Here is a 26,160-nt window from a genome sequence, read left to right as displayed (position 1 = left end):
ATTATGTTCTACTTCATCTACTTTCTTCTCTAGAGAGGCAAAGGATTCTTACAAACACCCTGGAAATATGCTGAATGGATTAACCCGCTGCAAAGCAGGTTGGCAAGAGGGAGCTAGGTCTGGCTGTGACTCAAAACTCACCCATGTTACTTCATTCTGAGAATACTGAGTAAGGAGAAAGCATCCATCTTTCTTGGGTGACAGTAGAACAGATATCCTTGCGCTACACAAGGAGATGCTGCACTGTAGATGTAGCCAGCTTCCCAATTATGTCTGGTGATCACCCTTCAGGGAAGAGTGAGGACATGAACTCTGACACTTCACAACCGTCCAGAGGAGTATTCCCATCCTGCCTCCATACAGAACAATTTCAACTGGGAATCGCTTTGCTCCTTTTCCAGACTGTTGTGTTGATGTGGACAGCTTAACCCACCCAGTTAGATTGAATTGGCTGATTCCTACCAGGGCTGAGTGAACAGAGGGAGAAATTCACTGTGAATATTGGTTCATATTTGAAAGTGAATTTTCATTCAGAACAGAGACACGTCCACATGAGTGCTGCAGCTAAACCAACCAAGCATTGAATTGAGGCTATTCATAACAAACTGCCCATGAATGGCCTGCAGGGCAAAAACTATCTGCAGGAGAAATTCATGGGCAATTTTGACTAATGAATGAATTTGGGAATTTGGCTTTCAGTTTGCAGACAGTTCACAAATAGAAAAAAAAAAACATGTGAAACTTATTGAATAAATGATTTATAGTGAAATATTTGTTCAGCTCTAATCTCTATAACGTGTATAGTTTATGGTGTTAGAAAGCACTTTAGGATTAGCTGTGGGAGCTATATGTCAATGAATGGTCTGTGAAAAAACATTCCTTTCTGAACAACTATATGGAGAAGTGTTAATGTCACCTGCTGCAGAGGGAGCCTGGTAAAGGGCTTGTACTTGGGAAAGGGCTGTTGGATTCCAGCAGTGCTCTTGGGCTCTTCAGAGCAGAAGTTAAGGTTTGAAATCAGCCCTCCTTGCTGACTGCAGTAACTGAGGACAAAAAGGGTGAATATTAGGGCTTATGCATGGGAAGGTTTGGCAGCCGTTTGAGAGTCATTTTACTTCTGCAATGATATTCACTGAGAAACTGAGCTGTGATCGATTTTCACCAAGGCTGTAAGAAACATAACTCAAACGTTGTTATATAACAAGGGTATTTATATATTCGAGGTGCTAAATGTTCATCTGCCTGGAAGTGCCTCACAGCTAGGCACAGCATGCCTTTATGCCTCTATTCCATAGCATTTTACATGGTGCTAATACTAACAGGTCCTCCTGGGAAAACAGTAACTACACCTTGAGTGAATACGCTTTCAGGTTCATGTGGAGATGTTCCTAACTATCCTCTCTTTGGTGGTCACCTAGATGCTGTTCCACACTGCATTGCCGCATTTTAAGACCAGCTTGCCCCTTCTGTGCATGCTCTCTCCCACTGCAGGGTCACTTTAGCTGCCTCCTACCCATATATCCAAATTCTTATGAGCAGCCTTGAGTGCCTGTTTCCCCTGGCAAGTAGCGAGGAGTGGGACCAGCTCAGTGCTTCTGCATGACACAGGCAACAGAAACTGCTCCATCCCACACCTCTGCAGCAACAGGAACCAGCTTTGCTTTGGCAATGCTGGAAGTGGAGTTGACTTCTGAAGCTCGGCCGCCACTGAATCCAAGGAAAGCAGCCAACAGTGAATCCAAGGTCATTCAGAAAATGATGACCTAGAATGAAACTGAAAATGTTCCTGTTCTGTGTTGGGAACTCTGGACAGCACTTCTGCAAGCACTCTCAAGTGGTCCAATGAGCTTTTTGCAAAGCCCATCCTGCTTTTGCTTTTTTCCCCCAAATGCACTGAAAGCTTCTAAGCTGAGTCCAGCTGGGGGGGGGGGGGGGGGATACATGCTGCACACAGCCATCGTGTGAAGAAAAGCTATAGGAGCAGCTCGCCTGCGAGTGCGGTGGAGATTAGTAACAAATATGGCGTGGCATTTCATTACAAGCATCTACAGGGAGTAAACTGCATTGTATGGATACTGGTTTGTGCTGTTCCTGTTCCTCACAGTATTATCAAAGGTGGGTCTCAACCTTCCTTCCTTACAATCACTGGCCATAGCTGTCTTCATGTCCCAGTCCCGTTACTGCTCCCTGCTCCCTCTTCCACCCCTTCATCTCTGCTCCAGGTGCCGGCTTCATGTGGCGGTGTCCTGGTTTCAGCCCAGCCGGTAACAAAGCACCATGAAGCTGCTCATTCACTCCTCAACCCCAGCCATGGTGGGATGATGATGAGAAAATATAAAGAAACAGTCGTGGGTTGAGACAAGGGCAGGGAGGGATCACTCACCACGTATGGTCGCGGGCAAAAGACAGGCTCAACTTGGGGAAGAAACAAAATCAGTTTGATTTACTACCAATCAAATCAAAACAAGGATAATGAGAAGTAAACCCCCAAATCCTAAAGCAGCTTCCCCGCCCTCCCCCCTTCCCGGCTCAACTCCGCTCCTGGTTTTCTCTCCCTCCTCCTCCTCCCCAGCGGAGCAGGGGCTGGGGTCGGCTCGCCATGGCTCCGCCGCTCCTTCCTCCTCAGGGGAGGAGGACTCCTCGCTCGTCCCCTGCTCCACCGTGGGGTCCCTCCCACGGGAGACAGTTCCACGAACTGCTCCAGCCCGAGTCCTTCCCGCGGGCTGCGGTTCCTCACAAGCCGCTCCAGCGCGGGTCCCTCCCGCGGGCCGATCTTCACTCCCCGGCTGCCCCAGCGCGGGCTTCCCCAGGGAGCGGCGGCCATCTTGGGGGGCGGCCATCCCCTGCTCCAGCGCGGGCTTCCCCAGGGAGCGGCGGCCATCTTGGAGGGCCTCCATCCACCTGCTCCGCGTGGGCTCCTCTCTCGCCAGGCTGCGGGTGTGCATCTGCTCCCCCGCTCCCCTCCGTGGGCTGGGGGGGGACAGCCTGCCGTCTGGTCTCACCACGGGCTGCGGGGGCATCCCCTCTTCCTCCTCCTTCACCGACCTCGGTGTCTGCGCAGGGGTTCCTCTCACATTCCAACCCCTCTACTCACTGGAGGTTCCCCTCCTGAAATCTGTTCTCCCAGAGGCACTACCACCTTCACTGAGGGGCTCAGCCTTGGCCAGAGGCGGGTCCGACTCGGAGCCAGGGAAGCTTCTAGCAGCTTCTCACAGGAGCCACCCCTGCAGCCCCCTCCCGGCTACCAAAAACCCCGCCACACAAACCTACAACAGGGGGTTAACTAATCCAGCATGTTCCATAGTGGACTTGTTCATGACAGCAATAGTGACAGAAACAGAGACAGCAAGAGCAAAGGTACATTGGCTCATACTCTTGTTCATCTTTGCTTTTAGTAATGTTGATGTTTCAGGAAATATATGGCCCAGATTGGACTATGAAGACATTTCCAAATGCATAAAGATTTTAAAGCATTGCGAGGCTTTAGAACAATTACTGTCGAATTCTATTAATTTTGTGGCGTTTCAGATGCCAAAAAAAGAAAACTTACAGCAATGATAGTACTCTATTTTGGTACAAACAATGCATAGCAAAGCAACTTTCCTGGAAATGCCCATCTTGCAAACATTTTGCTTCCAATTCTGACTCATCTAGAGGGAGAAGGACTGGAGAAAACTATCCCGAAGCCACAATGTAGAATTCTTAAGTTAAGTATGATCTTAATAGTATTGTTTGGTCTTTTTATGACTCACTTCCATTATTGCAAATCTGTGTTTTTAAGTGAATGTATTCTTTTATCCTTAAATCTTACCTGGTGATAAAGCGCATTTCTGAATAATAGGACACACATTCAGACACTGCAATCTTTTAGGGCTGCTTTGCCATTATTTAAGCTTGGGCTGGCAAACCCTTGTTTCATCTGCTGTCCAGTGTGTGGCACTGTAAAGTCATGGGGAAGTCCACCTTTGTGCTACAAGGAGCAAGGCCTGGGCAGGCAGTATAGGCTCTTGGGTTGCGAAGAGGCAAGAATTAGCATGAATATCTTTGGGAAGTGACAGAAGAGTAATAGAAGAGAAATCAAGAGAAAATAATCCAGTGAAAACATGGTGCTAACTTAGGATCAGTAGAAATGCAGTGAACCCAAACAGCCATTCACAGAAGTATGTGGGCATGCCTTTTTAATTTTATTTTTTTTTCTCAGCACTACTCTTAAAGAAAGCAGGAGCCTGAACGGAGAGTCCAGAGGACAGTAATGAGAGCAATCAGTGTTCTGGCAAATATGACCTATGAAAAAAGATTGAGTGGATTTGGGTTAATTAGCCACAGAAAAGAAGGCTGAAGGGGGAAGGTGGTAACAGTCTTCCAGTATATAAAAGGCTGCTGCAAGGAAAAAGACAATAAACTGTTCTTCTCATCCATGGTGGATAGGACAAGAAATAATGGGCTTAAATTGCAGCAAGGAAGATTCAGGCTAGAAATAAAATGGCCATGGTAGAGAAGGACCAAAATGGATTGCCTGGGGAGAGTGTGGAGACTCCATCACTGGAAAGCTTTTTAAGAGCAGATTAGGTGGCTATTTGCCAGGCATGGTTTAGTTCTAGTTCATCGTACCTCATGGCAAGAGATGGTTTCCTGAGGTCTCGCCATGGCTTTTTTCTTTTTGATTCCAGATGTGCCTGGGATTCAATCAACTCCATACATGGGTTGGAGCACTGGTGTCAAAGGCAAGAAGAATGATCCAGTCATGCAAGGTGTGAAAAGAAGATTGATTCAGTGCTCCCTTGGGCTGTGCTAAGGAATGCTCTCAAATGCCTATTGAAAATACACTCAGGTGGGTTATCTTCCAGTTGTGGTGGGAGCTAGGTCTTAGAGGGAGGGCTGGAAGCATGGAGGGTTGAAATAAGAGGTGTCCTCTGCAACAAGAGATGGCCTATCATGTTTATTTTTCAGGAACAGATGGAGATGGGTCAAGGTAGTTTGGTCAAACTAAGGTGTTCAAATCATGCTCAGGCTTCAAACTGTTTTTCAGTTCTTTTCTTTAAACCTTCTTTGTCCTGATCTCTGTTATTGCTGTAGTAATTCCTAGAAGTCCTTTTCCCAGTGCTGGTTTCTGCTGTTCCTGATCTTTCTCCTTTTAACCCCAGAGGAATTAACCAACCAGTCCATCTGAAAGCCACACAATTCCTCCTCCTCTTTCACCCTCCCTCCGTCCTTTCATCCTGCCACGCAGAGACCACACTATTCTTAACGCTGTCAAATCCTGACAAAACCAAACAGAACAAATACTCTTTGGTTGCTCTGTTTTCATGCCCCAGCTGTTGCCTTTCCCCTCCGAGGAGGCGGACTGGACATCTCTGACTGTTTCTTTGACCATATGGTGACACCATCTCTGTCTTTGTCAATTCATAACGTTCAGAAAACATTCACTTTCTGCTCCCTCCCAACCCCCAAGGTCTCTCCTGTACTGTCCCAGATGTTATGCAAAATACAGCAGGCATTTATCACACCAGGCATGTTTAGATGATTTATAAGGCAGTACCACCTGCCCTTCAGTCTCCCAGAAACATGGGCTGCTGACATTCTACAAGGAATCGCTTGTTCCTCCAGTCTAAAGGCCCGGTGACAGGCTTTGCAAACCAGGTGGGCTGGCTTTCCCGCACGCGAAAGAAGAATTGTAAAGGAGGGAAGGAAGAAAGCAAGTAGTTTGTCGAAGCTTGTTACAGCAGACCAGCCCCTGTTCCCAACGTTCCTGAAATCTTGAGCCTTGTTTTCCAGACCGTGTCACACTGAGGCACAGATCACACACACTTTCCTTGTTGCTGCTGTGCCAGGCGAAGGGCATACCAACTCCTGCTTTCTGACATGGTCCCCCTGCCTGGGTTAGGTTTCTTTTTATACCTACCTCCCGAGGTGTTTTTTTTGTCAGGATCCCATAACTTGTTTTAGCCATCTGAACTAGGTTCACAATGAGCTGTTATTAAAGCTAAGCCAACTCCTTCTGCCTGAAATGGGGAAAGGATTTGTTGCAAGAGCATCTCGGTCAGCAGATCTGACCGAGCAATAATGTATTCTTGGCTGCAGCAGGAAGAGAACATGGCATCCAGCCTTGGTATTTGTGACTGTGGATGTGTCACCAAACCAATGCAAAGCGAACTATGAGGCCTTATATTATTGTAAATAAGTCCAATGATGTTTTTGCCCGATGTGTGAGAGTACAGAAAATAAGGATAGCGAACAGTTAGGCTATGTCTACACAGTCTGGGAACATCTTCTGTGGAAAGCTATCAACAGCCTAGGTGAGATATGTTGCAGTTTTTCCCACAGGGAACTCTGAAGGGAAATTTCCACTGGCCTCCTGAAGTCAGGGCTGGTTATCCCTGCCCTGTAGAGCTGTTTTATTGCTGTACTCACAATTATTTCAGGTGAGAAGCAGTGTTGTGCCAAGAAAAGCCGATCCCGGTTAGTATCTAGTGGAAGTGGTAAGTCCTGCTTCTCACTCATACTGCTGTGGTATTGAAAGCCTAATGAAAACCTAAATCCAAACCTTCTCACTTCATGGTTTCTCATACTTGTGTGCCATCACAGACATATTTTGCCTCTTCTGATCACAACATCTATCTGCGTGGCCTCTAGTTTATCAGACAATATTTTGAAAATGGTGCTGGAAACATTCATGATGTCATAGGAGGTGAAAACTGGAAGTTTGTTAGTTCAATCCCTGCTCCAGCCCCACATTTCTTGTGTTATCTGATGTGAAACTCAGTATATATTAGACCAAGGAGTGTAGAGCAGAGGGAAACAGAATCTTGTACCATGGTATATTCCCTTAAAATGCTTGAAGGTTAATGGGAGTGAACATGGATCCCCACACATACAGTGAAGTCAGCCTCGATGAGCAGTGTGCATGTACTTCAGGTCAGGATAATTTAGTTAAAGCAAATGAATAACAGATACGGCCTTAGAGTAGAATTCCTCTGAGTATGAGAACAAGCCCAAAAGGAGAGGAAAGTAGGTGTAGAAAATGGGGAACTCTCTCCCAAAACCATTGTGATCCTTTGTCTTGGTGCAAGGCAGAGGAGACTGAAAGAGGTGGAAAAGTAACTTCTCCCAGTAGGAGACAGTGAGCATTTCAAAGGAGACAGCAGGTTATGATGACAACCCTTGCCAGTGTATGCAGAAAGTACTCTGAGTCTGGGGAGATGGGCAAAGATACAGACCCCATCCTGCCAGTGTGGGACGCAAGATACCCTGACGCCTGGAGATCTGTGAAGAAAGCCCTGCACAAAGTTGGTCTCAGCAATGCCTTTGACTTCTGCTCTCTGCCTGTTCTGTACAAATACTTAATTTCACCTCTTAGACAAGCAGGTTTTGTCCAACACTGTGCATCCTTCCTGAGTAAATCAATGAATGTTCAAAGAATGTGCCTTCTTCCACTGCCTGAGGTAAATGAGTGCAATGCACTCGGTTCCTTTACATACCAAGCCCAGACCATGCGGTTTCACTGCATTCAGCAGTAGGTAATGGTTTGCAAGGTACTGGAGTGGGCTAAACCTCTGCTCACCAGGTCTGTGTAGTGAAGCCTCCTTTATACACTGCAATGCCCTCTTCTCAGAACTGCTGTATTTTTTCTTGCTTTCAGATAGAATTATTCTGAGCTCTGCCGTCACGACCTTTTACAGCAAATGCCCATCTGCAGTATTTCCTTAATGATAAGAAATGCTAGATTTCAAGTCCCTCAGTTTTCTGACAAGAATAACAATGCCTCTTCCGCTAGAGTGAAGGGCTGGAGGCATTGTGTATTATTGCCGTCACTTTGTGTTTCTGGAGGTGCATGTTTGGTTAGACTCTCCCGTGATACAGATTTGCCAGGTATCCCTTAGCCGTCATCAGAATTTATAAAACAAAAACCCACCTGACCCCTAGTGACAGGCTACTGAGACAGGAAACCTCTGTTAGTCCACAGAAACCAAGTAAATAGGGCTGGAAAAACCTCCAGAGTCCACTGCCGTACCAGAGAATGATTGTCTCCCAGACAGCTCTGCATGAGCAAAGCAACAGGCTTTCCTCAGGGAGACAGGTCAGCATCTCCATTATTGAGTGTGCCCATCAGAGGCTAAATCTCCACCCTTTTAATTTCACCCTGTTCTTCATAGCTGTAAGACCTTTATTCCTCCCAGGACAATTATTCTTCCATCAAATACTTGTAGCAGGTTAAGTATGCTCCTCTGGGTATAGCTAGGCAGCAATACATATTTAGCTCTCTTTCCCTCCCCAGGAATCAATTTCCCCAGGCCTTTAATCATGTTTACTGCTCTTCTCTGAATCTGTACAGTTGCTGGTATTTTGCATTGGTTCCCATTCATCTCTGGGCTTTTTGACGAGCTGTGAGGCTTCATCTTTGCCTTTTTTCTACCAAAAGAGAGGCAATTTAGCGAAGCAGGTAACACTCTGAGCTAATGTCCTTCTGTGACTATGATTCTCTGCCTCCCTAAACTGCTGGGTGATCTTGGAGGTCAGTTGCTTGTTGCAGTCTTTCTCATGGGGTGAACTGAGACAACAACAGTTGCCTCTCCTGTGAAGTGCTTGGAGATCTTGTGTGCAAACAGGATAGAAACACTAAACAGCACAGCTGTTACTGCTGCCTAGAGGAGTGGCTGGCATCAGGAAAGGATGCCAGGTTCTTGGGCAGAGCCCTGGCCAACCTCCCTCCCACACCCACACATCAGCAGAGATGCATTTGTGTTTACTGACATCAGTCTCTGCTGTGCAGCTCACGTCTCTGAGCTGTGAAAGTCTCGAAAGAAAGAGGACAGCTTGAGCTCGAGCTGGGGGCAAGTATGTTGCTTAACAATTTCACCTTCCTCTGATTCTTCCTTGTCAATGAGGGACCAGGACATTAAGTCTCAATAAATTAGGTCATTATATTGGGTTTTAATCTGTCTGTAATATTTCACTGTTGACTTTTTTAACAGAATCAAGACACTTCTTGGCAGCTTTTTCTTCTTACTCGCCCTGGTATTTGACCCCTACAGGAGCAGTTTGGTTTCTCCCAGGATCTTGGATGCCAGCAAAGAGCTCTGCTCACCTTTCTTCCCTGCCATCTGCCATCCTGGCATTTCTTGGCCTCAGAGCAGCAGATCAGATTTCACCTTGATCAAGCTGCAAAGCGTTAAGGTAAGAGCCTTGGTCTCCAGGCACTGTGGCTTGGACTATAGTGGGATACCGCAGTGGGCATGAGGTAGCAGATTCCTGCCAACAAGCCTCCTGGTGCCAGTGCAGAAAGCGTAGATACCTCCTGGACAGGACCTGAAGGGAAAGGCAAAGCAGCCGAGAGCTGGGTGGCTCTGCTTTGCCAGATCTGTTGAGCAAACACTGCTGGCTGCCCAGCTGTAGGGAAGTGACTCCAAGCCTACTTACTACAGGGATCCTATCAAGGCTGATATGTGTCTGCCTGGCTGGAGAGGCATCATTAGACAGTGGCAGAGACAGGGCAAATATGTGCCAATGGATGTGAGGCTCGAAAATGTGCCAGGCTGAATCCTACAAACATCTTTCTGTGTCAGGGGGGATGAATTGTAGGGAAAGGGGTTTGGCTCCTTTTAAAGTCAGGAGAGGGAGAGAGGTTTCTTCAGTGGGCTGTTCAGAGATGTATTATGGTCCATGTTATCTGATGCCCCGAGCAGGACTAACACAAAATTCTGGGCTTTCATTTAGGATGTAGTCACTCTCTCACGTAGTCACAGCTACTGTCCAGCTCTTGCAGCTGCTAAGACTCATAGGTTACTCAATTTTTATTTATTCCAAAGCTTCCCAGATGCTTGTAAGTATCCTGGGTTGCATGCAAATACCCACAGTCTGATGGCTCAGGCAAAGAGCTTAGTACCACCTGCCAGAACAGTGCTGCCACCTGAACAGGAGGGGCGTCCTCATTTCTTGCCCTCTGCAGTTGCTCACAGAGCATGGCCTGTGACTGACATCTGCTATTCTACAGAGCAGGCTGGCAGTAGGTTGCTGAGAGGTGAAGTGCTGCACAGTGCACCTGCCAGAGACATGAAAGCAGTGGGGCACATGAAATTATGGAGGGCAAGCACAAGGGCATGGGTGACTGAGAGCCAGGATTTGAGAGGAGAAGATGTAGTTACAGCTAACATCAAGAAAATAAGGCAGGGAAGTAGAGAAGTTTGGAATAGAGCTAAGGACTAGGAAGGTCACTGGGGAGCAGTTTGTCCATGACGCTCAGCAATAACGTTTATGTACTGCTACAGCTTTTAGCCAGGCAGACAAACGAAGAGCAGAGGCCTTGAGACCTAGTCCCAACCCCAGCTGTGCACCCTCCAGCCAGGCCTTAGCTTCATGTAGGTTTTGGCTGGAATTGTGGTTAAGTGCCATTGCAGAGTGGGTTACTTTTGCCTAGACAGAGATAAAGGAGGTGGGTGCAAGGAGGAGGAAGAGCCAGTAAAAGATGAAGCAAAAAGTGAGGAATCCTGAGTGAACAGTGAAGAGGCTCAGTGTTTCTTCAGCCATTTCCCTGGCCTGGAGACCCACTGAGGGAGTTTCACGTGATGAAGAACACACCCCACTATATGCATTTATGGCTGCTCTTGGCACAAAACTGTTTTGAGGAAGCAGCAGGGGGAAAAGAGAGAACAGGAACAAGGTGGCGATGAGAGCAACAGCTTACTCTGAGAAAGGTGACCAGGTAAAGGGAGGCTGCACGAACACAGACAAGCTTCAGATTTCAATCAAAAGTGATGTGTAGTATCAGCAAATACATTTTACACAAGAGCTGTTTGTACATGATCCTCACTGTGATGTGGCTGTCAGGATACTATGCTGTAGAAAATGTGGCTGTTGTACAGGATTCAGTGTCTGGGAAGTATGACCACCTTGTTTTTTAGGAACTTAAACTCTTCTCTGTTGAGAGAAGCTACTGTTTGGAAGGCAGAGAGGAGGCAAGGGACAAGCATAGCAAATGGCAGATACAGTGCTGCTATGGGGCAAGGAGGGGTGACCTTAATGGCATGTGCACTGGGGACTGCTCTCAGCGTTCACACCTCTGTGTTTTCTCTGTCCTGAATTTCTGAAAAAGGAATATGACACATGTGTCCTTTTTCCCCATTGTGTGCTGCTCCCCCTTCCCACTGTGCGAGCTCACACTCCTCTCCGTGGTCTCCTCGTGGCTCCTCGACTAAGTGGGCATGTGGTGTTTAGATGTGCAGTGTCATGGTACATCCAGACCAGTGGAGCTGCTTAAATGACACAGAGATATGTGAAAGGAGAGAAGTTGTGGACCATATGCCCTCATTCTGCCTTTTAGTATATAGATTATGGTCTACGTCTTCAGGGTCATTTTGTTTCAGGGATGGTTTCTGTCCTTTGAGGTTACTATGTACAATATTCGTTTTTTCTCTTTGCTCAGTGTGATGGCTATTTTGGAAGCCATTTTAGATGCCACATTCTCCATTTATGCTGCAAAGGGAAAATCTAGGCACTTGCATGAACATTTTGGATTGTAACTTGGCATGAGAAGGAAAGGTGAGCTGTTCCTGTGATTAAATCCTTGATTGGCACTAGTTGCATGTGACAGAGCTGGTAGTGAAAGCACAGGCAGGTGTCTTTGGCAGACCTAGCTGGAGCAGAGTAAAAGGCTACCACTCCTTAGGCATGCTTAGATGAGTGTTTTTAGGTCTCAGCTGTGAGGGCAGTCCCCTCATATGAAGGGCTGTAACAAACAGCAGGAACTGCTATCTTCTTAAACTATGTTGGCTCAATCTGTAAAAAGATGCTAGCATGGCAGTAAAAGAGGAACTGTCTGCAGATGTACTATAAATCTGAATTTGTGATCACTTGGCTTCTGCGTTAGAGCAGTGTTCAGAATCTCTGACCCTGGGCATCGTATGAGGCAATGGGCTATCCACACAGGCAGTTTGCAGTCGAGCTCTCAAGACAGATTGTGAGAGAGGCAGGAACTGTGCTGTCATCCTGTTTAACAGAAGGCAGCATGATTTTCAGTTGTCACAAGCTCTAAAATCCCCACTGAGGAAGAGGTACTGTAGCTAAATGGCTGTTGAATGTCACACCCAGGCTGCCCCTGGGAGCTTCCAGTTGGTGTGGCGATGGTGATGCTGCTTAATGAAGGTGAGGTCCTTACTGTGCTCGTTCGCAAGAAAGATGTTTGTCCTTGCTTAAATGTTTCCTCAAGGTAAGAGTAACAAAGGCTGGAAGGTGTGAGCAGCTACTACTTGAGCAGAGGGGCTATTCTGAAGTAAAAAGCTGCTCGGAAATCTGCCAGGAATAGAAAATCTGAAGAAAGCCATCATGCTGTAGTGCCTTGTACCATAGGTGAGGGTGCGCTGGATGATGGGAGATATTGTTCCCTCAAGGATACTGACCTACTGGGAAACTGAGGAGCATCATCCTTCCAAACTACTCCTAGGAGGCAATGGATCATTGTTGGGAAAGGTACTCAGCTTATTGGTTATCTGCTGTAAACTTAGGAAGGGAGCTGCACTTTCCCTCAGTACCTCTCACTTGAAATGTATCCAAGATTATTGACTTGAAATATGAGGCCATAATATGTTTATAGGTGGAGTCTAGGCACAAGAGAGAGGCAAGGAGCACAGCATGTTAGCACGGATTACAGCCCCCAAAATACCAGTCACACAATCCATCTGATTTCATCTGAGAGAGGGGAGAGAGGGGAGACAGATGTTTGACAACACGTTTTTTCTGAAGTGGTGAGGTGATGCTTACAAAAGGGTGCTTTTTAAAAGGGGGACCCCAAATATTTTCTTCTGTTCAGCACAGGCCATGTCCCTTTGCCAGGGAGTACTTAGCTAGAGATTTGAGCGACTCAGGGAAAAATCATCACTTGTTTTCCTGTTTAAGCAAAGATGCTTTCTCGTAATGATAACCAAAGCAGGAGGCAGCATCTCTTGGCAAACGGAGTGACATTAAAAGCATTTGCTGGAAATGCTTTCCACTTTGTTCCTGAAAAATGTTCAGAGTGTATTGATAGAGTAGCAGAGGACTCAGTTGTGCAGCAGGGGCCCAGCTACTGTAATTTGAAGTTTGGGAGGGAAAGGACCAGAGGAGTGGTGAAGACCCTCTGGTGGGATCTAGGAGTTTCCTCCTCCAGGAAGCTTCTTATATTAAACCCACTAATCATTTGATGCCATCTGGCATAATCCAAAGACAGAAAATCTGCTCTTCCAAAGCATGTTTAGAAGCTACTGGGATATGTCATCTCTGGCGGGGGGATGATTCACCAGCATTGGAGAAGAAAACCACTGGGGAAATCATCCCTAGCATACAGATGAATCCAGGAATAGAACCCAGCAATGTTCCTTTGAACACATCGCTGCTCTGTACCCGTGGGATAAACTGACATGGGCCATGTCTATTCCTCAGTGAAAGCAAGTTGTGCAAAGAAGCACAAATGCTTTGCACCCTGCCTGGCTTTGGGCTCTGTGGCTCCTTCACAGTCAACCCGTGGGACTGCTTTGGAGGCTGCGCCTGGCAGCAAGGTATCATATTGAGTATACGTGGGCTTCTGTGGTCCTACATGTGGTGTGAACCATGGTTCCACTGTGTCTGAGGCTACATTCATAGCTTGCAGCATGGAAGCTAGGCAAGGCTAATCTCAAGGCTGTCCTCTAAGGCATCAGTGGCTGAAGGTGCAAACAGAGCCAGGATGCACACTGCTGGACTGGAATTGTCTCCAAGGCCTAAGTTTCTATCTGAAGGAAGCAGAGACTTTATAGGAGCTAGTCAGAGATGAACTGAACTCCTACAGGAGTTAAGGCCTATCTGTCATCCCACTGACCTCTCCTCAAAGTCCAAATGTTTCCCCTCACAAAAAAAAGTGCAGTAGACCTTAAGATACAAGCCCCAAACCCTGTTGAAACAGGAGGAGGAAAGAGGAAGAGAATAAACCAGAAATGAATCCTAGTACTTCACACACTCCTTAGAAAGCTTTAATGGTACTTAGGGCAACCAAAAAAACAGCATAAGAATCAATGCAACTAACTTTGCCCACTGTCTAACAGCCACCCAACTTGCTTCTATCCATTGAATCTTACAGGAATTTATAAAATTGGAGAAGCTTCCTTGGCCGCGGATATCTTACAGAGCCCCAGCACAATGAGGGAAAAGCTTGCCTTCTGCCACAGAGGCATGCCTGCACCTTGCACTCCATGCCAATCACTTGTGTTTCAAGACCCTGAGTGCACCTGTGTGGCTTAACAACCCTGACCAGCCTCACCTGGACCCTCCACCCACGCACCCTCCACCATTGGTCCAGGAACTGCTTTTAGGCTCCAAGCCAGACTCTTAGTCCTGGCTTGAGCCACCTTTTAGGTAGTCTTATCTCCAGCTGCCTCAACTAAGTGGACTTTCTGCATGAACTCAGGACCTGGCTCATTTCATTGTTATTCATCCCTAGACTGTTAGCAGAATCTGCTCCTGCCGTGGCCCTGTTTGGATGCTGTGGGGCTGTGCCTCTGGTTTGAGGGGACACTGTGGGTATCTTCAGCTCCTGGCTCATCTTCCTGTGTGGAGTAGCTGTGCTTTTGTTGCCTTCTGATGTCAGGTGAGTGACCTCAGCCTGGAGGAAAAAGGGTGGAAAAAGTGGAGTGTTTTGTTGGCTTCCTCAGCAGCTGCTGACCCCAAAAAAGTTATCTGTGTGTTATTGCTTCTGTTATGGAAATCAAGGGATTCAGAGTAAGTGATCACTAAAAGGAAATGACAGACAGATTTCCTCTTTTTTTCCCCATGTGGAAAAGAAATGCCAGCCTTTCTTCTTTATTCACTTGTTTCTACTGACTCTGGTGCCAATAGCTTAAACAAGTCTGTCTTACAAATCAGGAGCTAGAATTTGACCTCTTAAAGAAAAAAGCTGAAATGAAGCATATATGTGAGCATTAAAATGTGTAGGACATCTGCATTGCCTAATCTGCATTCCTTTTTAATGGGGAAAAATCGGTGTGTTTTTACAGTGCCACTAACCTGTGGAACTCACTGCCACATGATAACTTTGGGGTCAGAAGCTCAGCAGAATTCAGAAGGGGAAGGGATGTTGAAATAGCCAGTGGGAGCATACACAATTACGTTAGGTTAAAAATGCAGAAGGGATGCAAACCTTCATGCTTGAGGGTATCTTCTCACTAATAACCGATGGCATTAAGGAGGAAACTTTCCCTATTGGCAGGTTGTTAATTGCATGATTGCACATGCTCTTCTGCAGCTTCTCATGCTGCTCACAGTGGGAGTCAGGACCCTGCACTGCCATGCCCTGCAGACATGATCCAGTCTAGCATTTGTTTTGCTTATTTCCTCATTTTGTGAGATACCCAGAAACTAATGGCAGGGGTTGCATTGAGAATATAGTAAGTGAGGTGGCAGCAGTTTAGTAGGAGGTGAAATGATTTGTACAGTGATGTGTTGACAGATATGTGAATTGTACACAAACACAATACATGAAGCTGTGCAGCAAAGAAAGGAGTGGCATGTGCTTCTAAACAGGGTCTTCCTTGCTGTGGAGTTCTCACTCCTGCTGCTTATTTCCACCTCCAGCCTTAACAACAAAACTCAGCAATCTGTGAAGTGCTGTGAAACCTGTCTCCAGGTTCTAGTGTAAACTGCAAACCTGCTCTTCTGCTGGCTCTTCAGAGTTGCTGTAGGTGCAGAGTAGTGTTGTAGAAGGGAATGGAGGCCCGTGGCTGTGAATCTAGACAGTACTCAGGGCTGTGTGAGGAAGGTGGTGTATAAGACTAAAGATGATAAACAGAAGAGAAAACTCAAGGAACAAGTATTCAGTCACTGTCAGAGCCAGGACAAGGAACTGAGCTCTTGATCCTCTTGCATGTGCCCCAGCCATTTGGCAAGGCTGCTGGACTTGTATGAGACCTTTGTGCTAGAGACCTAGAGGAGTGTAAGTGAAAGGAGCAGGAGGATTATCTCTGTGGAGACAAAGAAACAAGCTTCCTTGTATCTTTCCAGGTTAAAAGAATGGTAGAGCAAAACATGTTTTGGGGCTTTCTAGAATTTTCCTTGACACAGTAGCAAGTCCTAAAATGAATATTGCTATAACTTTTCTGCTCTTTGCTGCTGCGGCAACAGGCTGTCCCCATAATGCCCCATCTTGTCTCTATTTGTATTGTACTCACATTTCCCAGCCATGTCTCAAATGGGATACAAAGAAGGAAAGTAGAACTTGCCCTGAAAGTGTCACCCCTAATTAATATCCTCCAAGGCAGCTCCCTAATTAGTATGCAGATCTGGTTTCAGTGCAGCTTGTTAATGGGCTCACTCCTCAGAGAATGGTAATTAGGTACGACACTGATATACTATGGTGTTACAGGAACCTGCCACAAGGCTAGGTCCACTAGTTAGGTAAGTGGCAGCCACCATACTGGGAGAACAGGTCCTGCTTGGGCAAATCCATTTTTGGCTGAGAACAGACTGAAACAAGAAGGGGCAAACTGATGTGGTGGAAGAAAGAAGCCCAAGGTGCGGTAACAGATCTGGCTGGCAAATAGGGTGAGGAAAAAGAACTTCACTAACTCATGTCCTGTATTCTCCACATCTATGTCTGCTCATGCCCATCATTCATGCGCTACAGCACTTCTTCCTCACAGAAGTGTTCTGAATTTGCTCTGAAAAAGCATATCAGTTCTGTCCTTTAGTAGTCCTATAGTCTCCTGTTTCTTGTATTTTCATGACCAAAAAGCGTATATGTTTATTTGATGTTTTTGTGACAGTGGCAGTAAGGGACGGAATCATTCTGCAGAAGCAAAATCTGATTTCTGTGGAAACATTCCTTGCAAAACCTTTAATGTGTCTTGCTGGCCTCTTCTGTTTGGACATCACTTGAAATGTTGGTGATATTAGAAAATACTGGGGTGGGGGGGCGGCAGGAGAAATCCAGCAAAAATCCTCCAAAGCCTCCCACAGTACAAGGCTCATGGAGCAAGAGGAGACAAACTGAAAAAAAGACCTCTTTTTCGAAGATGTCAGTCCAAAATACTGGATTCCAACATGCTGAGCCACGAAGTATGTGAAATCAAGAGTCTCTGAATCAGTGAGTCAGCACTGACTTGACCAACCTTTTCATTTCGGCACTTCTTCGGCTTCTTGGAGTTGTTTATGTGCGTGGCTTCTGTATTGGTGGCACCAAGCAGGCTGCCAGACTCGTCTCTTGCAGCAGTCTATCATGACCATGAACTCAGATGTACAGTATTTTATCCTCCATGATTACTATGATCCCCTGAGTGTATAGGCACTTTTGCCTTCTCTATGTACTCTTATAATCCTATTTTCTCTGCCACACAGAGGCAGAAAGACAGTTCAGCAGACAGAAGGCTCCCCCTCTGTCTGATAGCCAGGGACCAGGACCACCATTTTTGGCCCAGAGAAATCCTTAGCACAAGCTGTCAGTCAGTTCCCACAGACAAGCCTTTGTTGGATGCAGTTTTTCTGTGATGCTGTATACTTGTGCATGAAGTGATGGTGATTCACCGTGGCAGCTGATGACAATATGGCTCTTATCAAAGGAGCATGATGGAGGGAGTGAGCCAGTGCATAGCCGGGGACCAGAGACCTCCATCTGATAAGGACCTTGATTTTTTTTTTTTTTTTCCCCCTTCCCCCAGTACCATTTTCCACGTAGTCATGAACTGAAGATGATGATTTTTTTACCACATTAGTCAAACCTTTCTAAGCAGCGAATGCGAGGAGCTTCTGGAAGCTGAAATTCTTCTAGATAGAAATAATCCATTGTTACAGGCCTAAATCTTGGAGTTTGTTTAGCAGATGTTTAGAAAACAGTCAATGAAAGGTCTGAGCCCAGGGAAGTTAGAAATTGAAAAGAAGCTGCATTAAGAAGTGAGCTTTACAAAGCATGTATTCCCTTTAAAGCTGAGGTAAGCCAGGGCCAAACAACATGATGCTGAGTAGATGAACCTTCTGTACCCTTGGGGATATTCAGGTTTTCTTAGCGATGGGAGTCACTACTTTAATTAAGGGTGCCTGCAAAAGAGGTTTGGTTTGCTTGTATATGAATTCCCTATGTCTCCTGAATGATACACAGTGGAACTCTGATGGGTTTTTCTGCTCTTTGAGCTTTACTTCAAAACCATCAGGACTATTGAGGCTGAGCTTTCCTAAATTTGCTGAAGGATTCACTGTTGCACTAATTAAAAGGTCCCTTTCCGCCTTAAGTCTTAGCAAAGGTTTCCTACCCCTCTTGCTAAACAAGGCACTAGAGGAAGGTAAGCTTCTCAAATGCTAGGATGTTCAACTCTGCTACAGCAAACTAGATAGATTAGTGTTCAGGTCCTAAACAACTAGCTTAATTTTAACATCCCAAGCTGATTTACCATCCCTGATGCTTAGTGAAGCATTGGGCACAGCCACGGCAGTAGCTCTGTATCATCTGAATCCTTTTTTGTCAATATGCCTTGGAGTGAATGAGCGCAGAGCAGTTAAGACTCCGATCCCTCACTAGCACCTCTGAAACAAATAACGTTAAGCCAGATACTTGGTCTAAGTGCACAGCATTTGCTTTTCTCTGAGGAATGGATAGTCACCACAGCACCTTTCAAGCTGGGTGCTTTGTAGCCATGAGGACTTGTGATCTTGCTTAGCCTGGATGGGACAGGATCAGATATCTGTGCATGTCCCCTCATGTCCTCTGACTATGTCCTTGAACTGTGCCAGCCCTAAAACCTTTACCCATGTCTCTTGTACAGATCTTTGGAGGAATTTGAAATGCTAACCTGACCTTTTGTCCCCTTAGCACATTGTCCCAAGACAATTTGGTGGAAGAGACATTTCAGTTGCCCTCGGATATTTCATAACTTTAAATATTTTATAACAAATTAAATGTTAATTGCGTGCCGTCCAGGGGAGAAAATCATTGTGGTATTCAATTAACATTTAATATATTAGCCATCAAATATTTAAATAGCTCCTATCCAATGGATGTATTTCTTCTGCATTTTCTGTGTGGATCCCTGTCTTAGCTTTCTACAGAACTTTTCACCAAGGTGCCACAGCAGAATAACTTTAAAAGGCTGGAAAAAAGATCACATTTCTGCCTGTGTTTTCTTGCTTTTGAAGCTTTCCAGCACAATATAAAAGCTCTGGATACTAGCATGGGGGAAAAGCAACAAGGTGATGGCCCCTGCAGTATTGCTTTGCTGTTCTGCTTGCTCACCCTGACTACAAGTCATGACATCTTTGAGAAGGTGCCTAGAGATCTCTTAATTATACAGTTGCTTCCTTAAGTCACTTCAGTGGCTCTTCATTGTGCTGTGCATCAAAATCAACTTCTGTTCTCAGGGCTCTACATCTCATGGCTCCTGCTTATGTTTCTGATTTGGTTTGCTTTTGCAGCTTCTCCCCTTGATCTGTCCTCGGCGATCACTTCTTTCAACTTCTTCTTTCACTGACAGGTTTGTCTTCTTTCCTGTCATCCTCATGTGCTTTTGATAATTTCCTATAAGGTCTGTTCATCAAGCAGCTATTTTATTCTAAAACTAGCAGACCTTCTCCCCATCCCCTGAAAAGAAGTGGAAAAGTTCACTTGTTACAGTAACAAAACAGATGGGTCTGTGGGGAAGACATGATAAAATCACTGCTTGTAAAGCTTGCACGTAACAGAGATGGCATGTTAACTAACAGCAGGATGAGGCCAATTCTATGGAGCAATGTGTACGCATTAGTAAGCAAGATGTATATTAATCCTGTGAAGTCAGGCATCACTAAAAGGAAACTGTGGGGCAGGCATTGGCTGGGGGAATTGTCTCTTATGCTGGACTGATTTGGTAAATCACTTTGGGGTTCTGGTATTAATGGGCTGAATGCAAGTACTTGGGACATTGCTTAGGGACATCAGAGTAGGAGACAAGTAGAAGGTTTGCCCCATGTCTTCTGTTTTGACAGGTGTTTTATCTTAGTGGGCAGATAGCTATGCTTGCAAATGTTGACTGTGGCAGTACAGCTGCCTCCTTGTGAAGTGGTGCTAGTGATTGCAGGGAGCTGGGTTACAGCTGGAGAACTGTTGTAGAACCCTTCAAATGGAAAATCCTGTCTGGATTCTGACCATAAGCCAATTTTGTGGTCCTCACCAAGATCCCAGATGTATTTCCCACATTCTTTGGAGAAATCTATTTCTTATCAGATTTTCAGTCTCTTGCTCTGTTCCAAGGTGTGATGCTTGCATATGTCTCCTGGCTGTCCTGGCAGAGCTGAGTGTGGTATATTGCTCCTTGCTGCAGAGGCTCAGTAAAATGGATTAAGCAGGTGTATATTGGTATACTCATTCCAGGTCTTGTTTCAGTTTTGGAGTCCACACATCGAAAGCTGAAAATGGCTGAGTGAACTACAGGAAAGATTCAGGGCTGGGAATATTCTCATCTGCAGAGAAGGCATTGACAATTCTATTTAGCTTATCAAAATGAAGGGTCTTGGTCATGGAATAAAGCTAACGGGGGAAGAATTTGTCTAATCTAAGCTCTTTAATCTAGTACTCAAAGGTGTGAAGAGATTTCAGAACTGGAGATGGAAGCTAGACAAACTGGGAATGGAAATAAGGCATAGCAGAGTAATGAGCTGTTGGAAGAGCTCTGCCAGAAGCAGGTTAATTCACCAGCACTCAAGTCTTCAGTCCAGCCCTGGCAGCCTTCTACATGGTGTGAGCCAGAAGTTGAGAGTGTGAGGCAGGAACTATTGGCAGAGGTTTTGCCTTATGCTCTGCAGGAGGTCAGAGTAGTCCTGGTTGCTCTTAATGTCTGTACCTGGATAACAAATGATGGCAGTCACAGTTCTGTGGCCTGCCTTTTCTGCTTCTGTCATGGTATGTTATCTTCAGGGCACGGAAGGGATTTCTGAGGCCATGGACCTTGGCATTTCTGAGATACTCCAGTACTTTGTATATTTGCCATCAGCGTTTGCCAGCTTTCTTGCTGGTCAGGTGTGCCAAGTTGCTATAGCCAAATAGTACCTAATTTAGGCCATATCCATGTGGTCATGTCTTTAGGCAGTTGTGCGTGAGCTCTGTGACATCCAGCACTAGAAACCTGTGCCCAAATGGTGGCATCCCCGCTATGGGGCAGAGTATTCTCTGTGCTTATCTTGGCCCTGTTGTTACTGAGGCTGGCTCTCCTGACTTTTTATTGCTGTGCCTGCTTTCTCTTCCAGGGGAAAACAGGGTGCTGGGAAGGCAGGGGAGAACAGTGTGGGCTCTGGTCTCATTCCAAAAGCCCACAGTGTAAAACACTGTTGTGTAAACACAGCTAATCTGAGGTTAACTCCCATTGCCCCTCCTTCTCTTACCTCTACAATAAATTGCCCACATATCTTCCTGATGGCCTCTTTAAAGTAGAACAGATCAATTATATGGAAATATATATGTAGTACCCTAAAATAACAAGCCCTTAAAAACACCACAGTGAGTCTGTGATGCTCTTTGCAGAGCATGGAGCTAATTGGTGTGAAACTGCTATTTACAAACAGTTTATCTCCTTGCCTGTAGGTTTCTGGGAGGGAAGGAATGAGGATGTCTGAAAGGAGGGCTGTACTCTGCAAATATTGCTGTTTCTGTGAGAAATAGAAGGGCAGTGGCTATTTCTCTGGCTTTTCATGCAGTCAGGAATGCTTCTCTTCTGGACTAGAGTCCTAACTATTTTCCCCATCTGTGCAGTACTATATGCATTATTCCATTTCTTTGAGGGCCAGTACTTTGGTACCTGTGTGGAGAAGCCTTAAGGTGGCTTTTAGGAGCTCAAGATCTTCTTAAAGGCTTGAATAAATATAACTTTAGTGTTTCATGTCTCCCTCCCTTCTCTGGGGGGGGACCTGCTTGGGACTGTCTCTGTTTCATAGGGGGAAGCAGGAGAAGTGGGAGGGAGGATGGAAGATCATGGCACATGCTCAGTGCTCTTTCCCACAAGGAATGGAGGAGCAATATTTGAGATTTAGTTGATTTAGAGATTTAATTTTCAGGCTGGCTGTCCACTTGGTCTCTTGCCTTTGTGGTGGTGGTTCCAACCTTTTATTTCAGTGCCTTCACTCCTGAGGAAGGGGCCTAGGGTACTTTCCTTGTGCATGCCATCACTGCCTTTGCTGGAGCAATGTTCATTTAAGACAGGTACTGGTTTGGCTCCTGCACTGCTTTTTGTTCTGCGTCCCGCCCTGCTGCCCAAATCCATCCTCTCAGCCTCGTGCCACCTCTTTTCCTTAAAAATCCCACAAAATTAGCACAACCTTTCTTTCCTATGCTGTTGGGAAACCCACTCTTTCTTACCAGGACTACAGAAGGGGCCTGCCTATTTTCATCCCTCAACCTAGTTTCACAGCTGCACCCATATTCTAAGCCTAACCATATGCTCTGAGCTGTGAGGACACTTTGTCCCGTCTTTGCTTTGTCTTTTAGACTGTCTGCTCCACAGGAAGAGAACTGTGCCTTTCCACTCTGTGCAGCATCTGGCAAACTGAAGGCACCTGGCATACTGTCAGTACTTAACAGAAATTAAATAGTAATAATACAAAGATACCTAGAGAGTTTAGAGACTTGGTACGGAGACAAATGAAGATTCAGCTTGGCAAAAATGAAAGTTAATGCATCTGGCAGTGATGGGGATGTGGAGAAACGTAGCCCTCTGAATATTTGAAGTGTGTAAATACCAAGTGGAGAAGGAATTAGTTAATGTGTGCTGGGCAAAGCTAGCAGTGATGGGAAGAAATAAGAATGAGAAAACCCTTATGGTGAAGTTCATTGAGCTATTAAATAGTTTCCAAAAGGAAAGGCTAGAAATTACTTCGCCTGAGATGCAATAAAAATACTATAACACACTGACTGAAATTCTGGGACCACTCAAGTCAGTGAGGAAATTTGCTCTGACACCATCGAAGCCAAGATTTCCTCCCCAGATAAACATGAAAGTGAATTGGCAGAAAAATTGACCTGTGATTGAGTGTTTGCTGTTTTCAAAGCTGTTTTGATAGTTTCCCACCAATGCAATATATAAAGGTGGCTTATGAGAAAATATAAACATAAAATACCAAGTATGGCATTGTATATAAATAAGACCAGTGTTTTACAGATTCAAGGCACTGTTATTCTACATAATCACAGCATGCAAACATCTGCAGAGTATGCAAATAATATATGGAGGTATTTAGTATCGGCACCATATAGATTCTTGGGGAGTTGATAGAGAGCAGTGGTTTTCAATCTCTTTTAGTTTGCAAATCCCTACAAAATTTCCTGAGACTGAGGACCCCTGTATGGTGAATTAACATAACAGTCTCTCTTGTTTATTTTTATGGAAACTGTAAATATATCTCATGGATCTCTAAGGGACCAGAATCAGAATGTGAAAACTCTGGCAGGAAGATGTCTGGATTGTAATCAGGTGTGATACATGTTTGTAAGGTGGTTATACTTAGCTATATTTTGATGCAATTACTATTTTGTGGGTTTTCAAATGCAACTCTTTCATTGTCGGAAAGTCTTGGTTTGTATAAAGAGGTCAATGCATATTGAGTTTGACCTGCATGCGCTTACATTTCTTTACATTCTCCGGGCTAAGCATCAACCTACAATTTACCTGCAACTGAAGAGTTAAAACAAAACAGCAGTCAATCTTGGATGAAGGTTAGTGATCTCAACAGCTCATCACGAGAAGTTACCACCCTCTGTTGACATAGCTCCACTTCTTGACAAAACTGATAGGTGGCCTAAATAGTTAGGGAGTCATTATTCATGTGTCTTTGTCAGGAGATCAGAGATGACAATAAATTGTGGCAGTGGATAAGTCGTTTGCCTTGGTAAATTTTTACTCCCCAGCTGCAGCCCACATAAGATGTGTAGGCACAGTCCCAGTTGAAGAAAGTTGTGTTTTTTCTCTGCCTGCTGAATAACTCTTTGACATGCAGTGGTCTTGAGTGAGTTCTTCCCGTGTGAAAGTGGGAATAACAGGTAGGCAGTAGCAATCGAAAGCTCCTGACCTAGAGAGATCAGAGCAGTATGGTCTGCTGCTTTTAGAGGGATGTCATGACAGCTGGCAACAGAAATGGAAATTTTGTCCTGAAGGCAGTTTTGACATTTCAAAATTGTATGTTGTCAAACTGGGATGAATTTTAGTTTAATTGCAACATAAATATTTTAAAGATATCTGAAATACCTTGTGAAATATGTATTTACACTCAAAGGTGTTTTGATAACATTGAGTGATTCTTTTTAATGCAGTCGATATAGTCATGCAGACACTACACAACTCAGTTCTCAGATCATCATTTTCTGACAGAAGACCATACTGTTTTTAAAGATTTGGCTAAGGAATGTAGTAAAGCTCCTGCTCCCCTGAGAAGAGGAATATCAAACACTGTTACTAAAGGAGAGGATTTAGCATGCCAACATCATACTTACCAGCTCAAAATGAGTGTGTGTTAATTTTTCTCTTTAATGCTACACCTATTCTTACTTTTTCGTGTCTTTCTACTGCCTCAAAGTGTGTGCCCCTCTAATTTAAGGGGCAGAATCCTAAGAAATGCTAAAAGCTGAATATTAGAAGTAAAAAAAAAAAAAAAACAAAACAAAAAACCAAACAAACCACACTGGAAATGGGAGGCAACTTTTGACAATGGCAATGCATCTGCCATGGAAGTTTACTGAGGAGACTGGTTAATTCATCTTCCTCTGGAGTCTTTCTGTTGAGCTTGGGTATCTTTCCAAGAGATTTTCTAGCATGTCGTCATGTATTAAACTTGATGGTATTTGCTTGCATGTGGTGGTAGAGGAAAGTAAAGTCCCCTCACCACAGATATTATGTCTGAAATTCAAATGTCTGTCTAGTATAGGAAGCCCATGCTATCACTTAGTGGTCCAGTATCTGTTTCTGACAGCACAGTGATGATAAGCAGGATATAAATGATTAACTGCTCTAATGCATCATCATGGAGGCATGAGGTAGAGGTGAGGTTACCAGGAGAGCTTTTATGGTAAAAAGGTCTTACTGCTGTGGAATTAATCTTAAGCTTGAAGTGGATATGACTGTTCTCTGTGCAGAGCACAAAACAAGGTGGGGGATGGCAAGGGGTTTTCTGGGCTGCCTGCTTAATTTTCTTCACAGCTGCAAGAGTTGCATGGAGGTCTTATCTCGTAGTGCGAATGATGGCAGCTCAGCTATTTGAACTTTTGATTTCTTAATCATTGCAGCTCAAGATCACATAAGTCTTTGAATTTTGCCAATGTAACTGAATATATTCTTTCTCTCTCTCTCCTGGACAAGGTCAGATAGCTACTTGGCCTTCTTTCCTTGGGATGACCTTCAAACTAAAACTGTATTACAAATTTCCACTTTTATATCTTTCCAACAATTCAAAATTACGTTACTCTCGCAAATTAACTGAGTCCCTGCCCCTGTCCTTGCCCTCGGCTCCTGATGGATTTTATCATTTAATGAAGGTTGATTCATTTTTTTTTTCCCCAAGTTTTATCATTTATTATTAATTTTAAACTTTTTTGGGGTTCAGAGAGATTGTGAGGTTGCACAATAAGGCCATGCTGTATTTATAAACCTGCTAAAAATTTACAAACAGGAGATAATGTGCCTATCCCTGTGCTACTAAGTCATTACATTAGGGAATCAGGAGACACAAATGGCACTACTAAATCATTATATCGTGGATTATGAAGACATAATATTAACTTTTTAGCTAGGAATGGAAAGACGTTTCCCTTTGTACTAATCATTACTGTTATTTGCATTGTAGTTGAGCCTAAAACATGAGTTTAGCTCAGAGCCCCATTAGGTGAGGTGGTGTATAAATTGTGCAGAGGGAGAAGACTGCTGATGTGTTTTACTCCTAGGAAGTGCTGATGAATTGCAATCATGGAGACTAATTAAAGCATCTGGATGGATAGATAAAATGGACATAAAACAGATTTAATTGACGGAGAGCGGGGGAGGGTTTGACAGTTAATTAATGTTTTTCATCAGTTGTGGATTTACAGGAGGAAAGGGAAAGGAGGAGGCTGATGGGGTCTTAGCCCTTGCTAATAGCAATACCTTGTGTATGGGAGTGCCTGGGGTCAATTGGAGCTAGAGTGTTCAGACACCTATCTTTTCTTCGCCACTCTCGTAATGGATGCAT

The sequence above is a fragment of the Haliaeetus albicilla genome, chromosome 6 (assembly GCF_947461875.1).
Source record: "Haliaeetus albicilla chromosome 6, bHalAlb1.1, whole genome shotgun sequence".
Taxonomy (NCBI): domain Eukaryota; kingdom Metazoa; phylum Chordata; class Aves; order Accipitriformes; family Accipitridae; genus Haliaeetus; species Haliaeetus albicilla.
Note: the sequence above shows the minus strand (reverse complement) of the source record.